At 33.5% G+C, this 8630-nt stretch overlaps 1 non-coding gene across 1 annotated transcript; it reads left to right on the forward strand.

Annotated features, from left to right (window-relative positions):
- The first annotated feature begins 271 nt into the window (after positions 1-271).
- trnaa-ggc (transfer RNA alanine (anticodon GGC)) lies at positions 272-344 on the forward strand. The gene has a single exon. It is a non-coding gene; the product is annotated as a tRNA-Ala (tRNA).
- Positions 345-8630: the final 8286 nt, after the last annotated feature.

Here is an 8630-nt window from a genome sequence, read left to right on the forward strand (position 1 = left end):
CATCTGAAGGTTTAATTCATGCTTTAAAAAAGATTGCACATGAACAAGAAAAAGGTGAAATTCGAACCCCTCCCCTTTATCGCTTTGTGTATGCTCATCTTTTTTTTAGTAATAATGATCCTCTTTCCGCCCTTTTTGCTACTCATCCTCCTCTGCAAAAAAGAATCAAGAAGCTAGAAAGAGGCGATTTTGTCATTAAAAGAAATTCAAGCCAATCTTTTAAAGTTTGACAGAAAAAATTGAACAACGGGAAAATTTATTATTTCCCTAAGGGGCGTTAGCTCAATTGGTAGAGCGCAACAATGGCATTGTTGAGGCAACCGGTTCGAATCCGGTACGCTCCCAAATATCCTAAATACAATTTTATGAATGGTATAATGAAAACAAGTAAACAATAAAAAACCTGAAATTCATATTTGTTCTTCCTCTAATAAGAAGATGCTTTTCTTTAAAGATCTAAGCTTGATTAAATGTCTTTTATCTTGCCAAGTAATAATCCTTCGCCACCAAAATATCCAATAAATACAATGTGAAGAATTCGTTGGAGTAGAAATAGATTCTATTTCTCTATCGTGTATTTTTTAGCTCTTCTTGTTCAAGTAATAGGAACACATTAATTTTTCCTTTAAAAGTCAAAAGAAGAAACTGTACTTTAAAAAATAATAAATATGTATTATTGCTTATAATGTTAAGTCCAACATATAAATGTTAATATTACTTTCAGTGTCCAGAGGCAATTTCACCAATAATACAAATCTAAATAAGTATTTATTTTATTGTTTTGCTTTAGCTATCACTTAACTTAAATAGCGACATAGCTTATATATTTTGGACTTAACATTATAAGCAATAATACATACCCCATAATTACTGGTAATTAACATACACTTAAGCTCGTGTTTACATGTTTATTGTCAGCTGTTTTTATATTACAATATTTACTCTATATTAATGTCTTCTATTCCTTCTAATCAGCCTCCCTTCTCAAGGGGCACTTCTAGAAATACAATCCAAAGAATGGGCTGGAACAGAGATATAATATTTTTATCCATCATTTATTTAGCTGCTATTATCTTTCACGTGATTGCGGCATGTCAGCTGTTTATGGGACAAGACTATGATCTAAACCAAATGCCATCTACTATTCTTGTCCCTTCTAGTATTGTAGCCTCTGTTATTTGTTTTATATGCATATATTGCTATCGTATTTTTTCGTCTAATCAACTAGGCTATAGAATAATTTGGTTATTATTATGTTTAGCTCTGCTTTGTTTTGTTCTATTATATAACGGATTGACATTGACTGATGTTTGGCAAATGCAATTAGCTGCAGGTATTTTGTACGGATGCGTGTTTGTTTTTCTTCTACTATATTATGTCTTTGATATACTTCCAAATAGTCTTATCAGACCTGATAACTCCAGACGTAATAGGCTGCAGACAGAAAGACAGGAACTATCTGAAATAATTGTAGCAGAACCACCATTAGATCCCCCACCACAATATGAAGAAATTCCTATGGGCTTTGTTGGTAGAAGTTCAGGGTCGGGAGAGGAAGAAGCTTAACTTTAAAAAGTAAAGATGTTTAATGTCCTCTGTTATAATAAAATGATAAATGGCATGGGAATTTACAATTATGTGTAATCGATGTTAATTTGAATCGGTGAAGCAACAACAAATAACTAACAAAAAACTCTGGAACTCAAGTTTGTGTGTCCATGGCAAATATTTTATAACATCTAAGCTTTGTTAAATGTCTTCTATCTCGCCAAATAATAATCCTCCACCACCAGAATATCCAGCAAACACAACTCGAAGAATACGTTTTAATAGAAACAGAATCTTCTTCATTATCATGTATTTTGTAGCTCTTCTTCTTCAAATAATAGGAACACATCAATTTTTACTTATTCGTACAGCGAATAATACGCAATACAATCAACAAGCAAGAAGAATTATAGAAATAGGGAATTTATCATTTAACATTATATCGATGATAGTCTATGTTTTTATGGGATATAACTTTCATAATTATTTTTCACAAGAAAGTTCTGGAAATGTCGCCCATTACATAGTCATCTGTTTGTCGCTATTCCTATTCTCTCTCGCTGCTTTGTTGTTTGGATTTGGAATAGAACAACATCCCAGCGCACGAATGCAACTCATGGCAGGAATTATCTATGCATGTCTATTACTCTTTATGTTACTAAATTATATCTCTAATCGGAATCCTGTAAGAGGCAATAGAGATCAACAAAGACAAGTTAGGAATCCACCTTCTCCTGATATAAGTGCCAATAGAATCCAACAAAGACAGGGGACACCACCTCCTCCTTATACAAGGGGCTCATGGAATGGTGAGGACCAAAACGTAGAAATTCAATTAGCATTAGAAGAAGAAACTGAACTTTAAAAAAATAAAAATATTATTGGCAATAATGCACGTCTCCATAGCAAGAATCCTTTATTGATATGTATGCGCCAAATGAACTGCCGCCATCTTATTCTCAGAGTCAAGAAAGAGAAACTGAGTGATAGTGCTTCATCTAAATACAACAACTATATAAAGATATTTGCACCTCATACTACCACCAAACTGCATCGTCGATTTCAACGTAAGAAAAAAATAAAGTCAACGAATCGTTTATTAAAAAAAACTTTTATTAGCTATCCTAATCGTAGACATGTCTGCCATCCCACCTAATAGAATCCCACCACCAGAAAATCATAACAATAGAAGAACACGATTGCACTGTAGCATGCATAGAATCTATTTAGCTATCATTTGTTTTACTGCGACTTTCTTTCAGCTAATAACAGCTTATCAACTGTTAATGTCAAGAGAAGAGAATAATCAAATCAGGTTTGAAAATCAAATAATAGGAGGAACTTATATATATCTTATCCTTGCCTTCACAATTTTTTTCAGCGTAATACTATACCGTTATAATAGTATTATTGAATCCCATCAATTAGGCAATCGATTATGCCCTTTACTATTTTGTATATTTTTGTCATTGCTTATTGCAATTTGCCTTTGGAATGCTCAACGATATAGTGTTACCAGCACAGTACAATTAGTTACAGCATCTCTGTATGGGTGTGCGCTTCTTTTCATGTTGTTAAGGATTATCTTTCATTATCTTCCAGATCATGTTGTAAGACCTAATGAGGCAAGAACGCTCGAACAAGCCCTAGATGAGCTACTGCTACATGATGAATTAAATACACTATCTTTGACTGAAGTCACAATAAGAAATGCACAGCCTCTATATGAACTCCCTCCATCTTATACAGAACACGTTCCAGAAAATACGGAGGAAGAGACTGAGCTTTAATATTGTGTATAATCTCTTTTTTACTACATATAGTTTATTAAATATTCTACTATTCGATCACTTTAGGAACATGCAACTAATTTCAGTAGTATCGAAAACATGTCTACTATCCCACTTAATAGAATCTCACCACCAGAAAATCACGACAATAGAAGAATAGGATTACGCTGGAGCATGCATAGAGTCTATTTAGCTATCATTTGTTTTGCTGCGATCTTTTTTCAACTAGTAGCAGCTTATCAAATGTTAACCTCAGGACAAGATAATCGTGAAATAATAGGAGGGGCGTTGATATTTCTTAGCATTGTTTTCATAGCTTTTTCCAGCACGGTTTTATACATGTATAATAGAATTTTTTACCAACATCAATTTGGAAATCGATCAGCTGCTTTACTATTTTGTATATTTGTATTATTGTTTTTTGCATTCAATCTCTTTTTTGCTCAACAAAACGGCGATAGCATAGTCCACTTAGTTACAGCATCCCTGCATGGATGTGCATTTCTTTTCATGTTGTTAAGGATTATCTTTCATTATCTTCCAGATCATGTTGTAAGACCTGATGAGGCAAGAATGCTCGAGCAAAGTCTAGATGAGCTATTACTGAATGATGAATTAAATGCACTATCTCTTCCGCATGTGTTCAGAATAAGAAATGAACAGCCTGCCCCCCCTCCACCTTATGATGATCATCAAGAGCTCATTCCCTTAGCGACTGCCCCTGCGTTAGAACTGTCTGCAATAGAAGAAGCTCCAGAAGAGACTGAGTTTTAATATTGCATTCAAATAAAAGCAGGAGATGTTTAATAACGAATTTTCAACCATCCAACAGCAAATTAGGAGATCTCCAACTTGGTGAGCTGCCTAGTGCATTATTATCCAGTCTTACATATCTAACATGAAAATTGTTAGCAATATCACTTAATAGTACAAACATAAATGCACACGCATAAAAAATCCCTGCAATGAAGTGAAAATCCCTACCTAAAAATGGATGGTAGATCTTTATCTGTAAATAAAAATAGAAGTTGTATGAGATAAGCTATCTACTAACTAAAATGATAAAAAATCTGGGTATTATCATCACTTTTGAAGACATTCGAAACGAATTACTATCTATTTACCTTTTTTAAATATCACCTATAACTATCTTCTTCTTAGTGTTATATTATTCCGAATTTTTCGCATAATCATCGCAATACTCGGTGTCAATCCATGGCAAGAAGCCTTTATGGATGTGTATTTCTCTTCATGTTATCAGATGGTATCGTTTACAGATGTTTTGTAAAGGCCAATAGAATTCTACCATTACATATGAAACTATTACATTGGGAAATCTTGCTTTCAACTTATTCATACATGAATGATACTCCAATAAAATGATGTAGAAAAAGAAAAATACAAAGTAATAAATAACAATCACGTATATTGGGAATGTCCAAAATAGATTACTATATCTGATATCTTTTCAGATACAACTACTTATATTTGTGACATGTCCTCTATTCCTTCTAATAATATCTCACTTCAAAACAATAATAGACTGGTAACACGACGAACACGACTTAGTATGAATAAAATATTTTTAGCCATTCTCTATTTTGTTGCTATTCTTTTTCAAGCAATAGAAGCATCTTGTCAACTTTTCATCAGAGAATCACAGCAACAACACGCACAAACATCCACATTGCAATGGCCTCAAATACAAGGATGGATATTGTTTTGTACTAGCATTATGGCAGCCATTATCTATGTTATAATTTTACATCGTTACCATCGTATTTTTGGTCCTAATCGTAGTGGCAATCGATCACATGCTATATTAGTGTGTGCAATCTTTTTATTTCTTACTATATTTAGTTTGGTGAATATTCTAATATTCGGTAGATCCGGCAACATGCAAGTAATTTCAGGAGTGTTGTATGGTTGCGCATTTATTTTTGCGTTATTAGAGACTGGATTTGGCAGCCTTTCAAATCGATGGGTAAGACCTGAGAACGAACGAAGCACCGAACGAGCTTTACGTGAGCTATTGAGTATTGATGAGGAAGAAAGACTCGCGCGCGCCTTAAATGAACTGCCGCCATCTTATTCTCAGAGTCAAGAAAGAGAAACTGAGTGATGGTGCTTCATCTAAATACAACAACTATATAAAGATATTTGCACCTCATACTACCACCAATTGCATCGTCAAGAAAATCATAACAATAGAAGACCAAGATTACGCTGGAGCATGCATAGAGTCTATTTAGCTATCATTTGTTTTGCTGCGCTCTTTTTTTAACTAATATCAATTTATAAAATTTTAATGTTAAGAAGCAATATACCTAAGGTATGAGTCTATAGGAATAGGAGTGAGTTTGATAGCTTTTAGCATTATGTTCATAGTATTTTTCAGCTTAGTGTTATTGAATTATAACAACATGCGTGACCCAGATCAATTAGGAGATCGAATAACTGCTGTAATGTCTTGTATATGTTTGTTCTTACTTTTTGTAGTTAATATTTATATTGCTCGACAAAACAATTATATCAGCATAGTCAACTTAGTTACAGCATCTCTGTCTGGGTATGCAATTCTTTTCATATTGTTGTTAAGGGTTCTCTTTCATTATCTTCCAGATCATGTCGTAAGACCTGATGATGCAATAATGCTAGAGCAAGGCCTAGATGATCTATTGCTACATGATGAATTAAATGAACTATCTCTGTTCACAATAAACAGTGAACAGGCTCTAAATGATGAATCCCCTCCACCTTATGGAGGACGAAACTGAGCTTTAATATTGAATTAAAATAAAAGGAGATTGCCAACTTGGTGAGCCGCCTAGTGCATTATCAAGTCTTATGTATCTAACAGGAAAATTATTAGCAATATCACTTAATAGTACAAACATAAATGCACACGCATAAAAAATCCCTATCTGCATCTTGATTTTTAAAATCTTAATTACAGTGCAGTCTCTTCCTCTTCTTCATCCTCTGACTCATTCCTGTTTGATACACTTGTTAATGCTTCTTGTGCTGCAGATGATGTAGATGAAGAAGCATTTGTCAAATTACTATTTACCTCTAAAATATAAGGAGGAGGTCGCCCACTTGGTGGATTTCCTAATATGTCATCAGCTCTTACATAGCGAGAAGGAAGCCCGTCAATAACATAACTTAATAGTACAAATATAAATACACACGCATAACAAATCCCTGCAATTAAGTGAAAATCTCTACCTACATCTGATCTCGACATTGACAGCACATTGTATAAAGAAAATCCCGACAAAATAAATATCAATAAACAAACTAATGCGTAATATGTTCTATTCTCCCTACGGTAAGGAGAAAAAATAGAATGATAAAAAGATACAACTACAATATAGAAAATCATTGCAAAGACGTTGAAAACAGAAACAATTATCCCTTGTGTTGTATATAACTCAGGTTCATCGTCAATTTGCGTTATGTTTATACCTGGGCTATTATTTCCTAATAATAAAAGTTGATATGCTGCCATTGCTTGAAAAAAGACCGCAACAAAACAAATAATCGCGAAAAAGGATCGGCTCCGATTAATGCGTATGCTTCTTACACTTCTATGGCTGTTATTATTGGGAGGAGGTGGAGGAGGCAGAGAAGACATATCTATATATCAATAAGTACAAGCAATTAAATAATATTATTTATATATATACTTTTAATTACAATGATCAGTTCAGTTAATTGTGAAAATGGATGGTAGATCTTTATATATAGATAAAACATAGAAGTTGTATGAGATAAGCTATCTACTAACTAAAATAATAAAAAATCTGGGTTTTATGAATACATTCGAAACGAATTACTATCTACCTATCTTTCATGGCAAGAAGCCTTTATGGATATGTATTTCTCTTCATGTTATTAGATGGTATCGTTTACAGATGTTTTGTAAAGGCCAATAGAATTCTACCATTACCTATGAAACTATTACATTGGAAGATCTTGCTTCCAATTTATTCATACATGATACTTCAATAAAATAATGTAGAAAAAGAAAAATACAAAGTAATACATAACAATCATATATATTAGGAATATCAAAAATAAATTAATATATCTGACATCTTTTCAAATTTAACTACTTATCTTTGTTACATGTCCCCTATTCCTTCTAACAATATCCTACTTCAAGAAAGTTATAGACAGACAAGATCAAGATTTCGAGTTGGTATGAATAAACTATTCTTAACTCTGATCTATTGTATTGCAACTCTTTTTCAAGCAATATCAGCCTCTTTTCAACGTTCCATCAGAGCAGAACAAGGAGAACACGAATCAACATCCATATTGGAATGGCCTCACATACAAGGATGGATCCTTTTTTTATGAGCATTATAGCAGCACTGATCTACATTATAATTTTACGTCGTTACCATCGTATTTTTGCTCCTAATCGTCATGGAAATCAAACACATGCTGTAATATTGTGTATAATCTTTTTCTTTCTTACTACATTTAGTGTATTAAGTGTTCTACTATTCGATGACGTTGGGAGCACGCAAGTAATTGCAGCAGTGCTGTATTGTTGTGCATTCGTTTTTGTATTATTAGGGACTATCTTTGGCAGCCTTACAGATCAATGGGTAAGACCTGATAGCGAACGAGGCCACGAACGAGCTTTACGTGAGCTATTGATGATTGATCATGAAGAAAGACAAGCGCGCGCCCTAAATGAACTGCCGCCATCTTATGCTCAGAGTCAAGAAAGAGAAACTTAGTGATAGTGCTTCATCTAAATACAACAATATAAAGATATATGCAGCTCATTCCACCATTAATTATATAACCGATATCAGTGTAAGAAAAAATAAAATCAATGAATCGTTCGTGAAATAGAAACTTTTATTAACTATCCTCACCGAAAACATGTCTTCCATCCCACCTAATAGAATTCCACCACAAGAAAATCATAACAATAGAAGACCAAGATTACGTTGGAGCATGCATAGAGTCTATTTAGCTATTATTTGTTTTATTGTGATCCTTTTTCAACTAATAACAGCTTATCAAACTTTAATGTCAAGAGAAGAGAGCCATCATTACAGGTATGAGCCTCAAATAATGGGAGGGGTTTTCATATATCTTAGCATTGTTTTCATACCTTTTTCCAGCGCAATATTATACTATTATAACAGCATTATTGACTCTCATCGAGAATTCACCTTACTATTTTGTATATTTTTGTTCTTTCTTTTTGTCATTGGTCTTTTTAGTGCGCAACGATACAGTGCTATCAGTACAGTCCAATTAGTTACA

This window comes from Nelusetta ayraudi, unplaced genomic scaffold (assembly GCF_046127955.1).
Source record: "Nelusetta ayraudi isolate G7.1 ecotype Tasmania unplaced genomic scaffold, CSIRO-AGI_Nayr_v1 ptg000310l, whole genome shotgun sequence".
Lineage (NCBI taxonomy): Eukaryota > Metazoa > Chordata > Actinopteri > Tetraodontiformes > Monacanthidae > Nelusetta > Nelusetta ayraudi.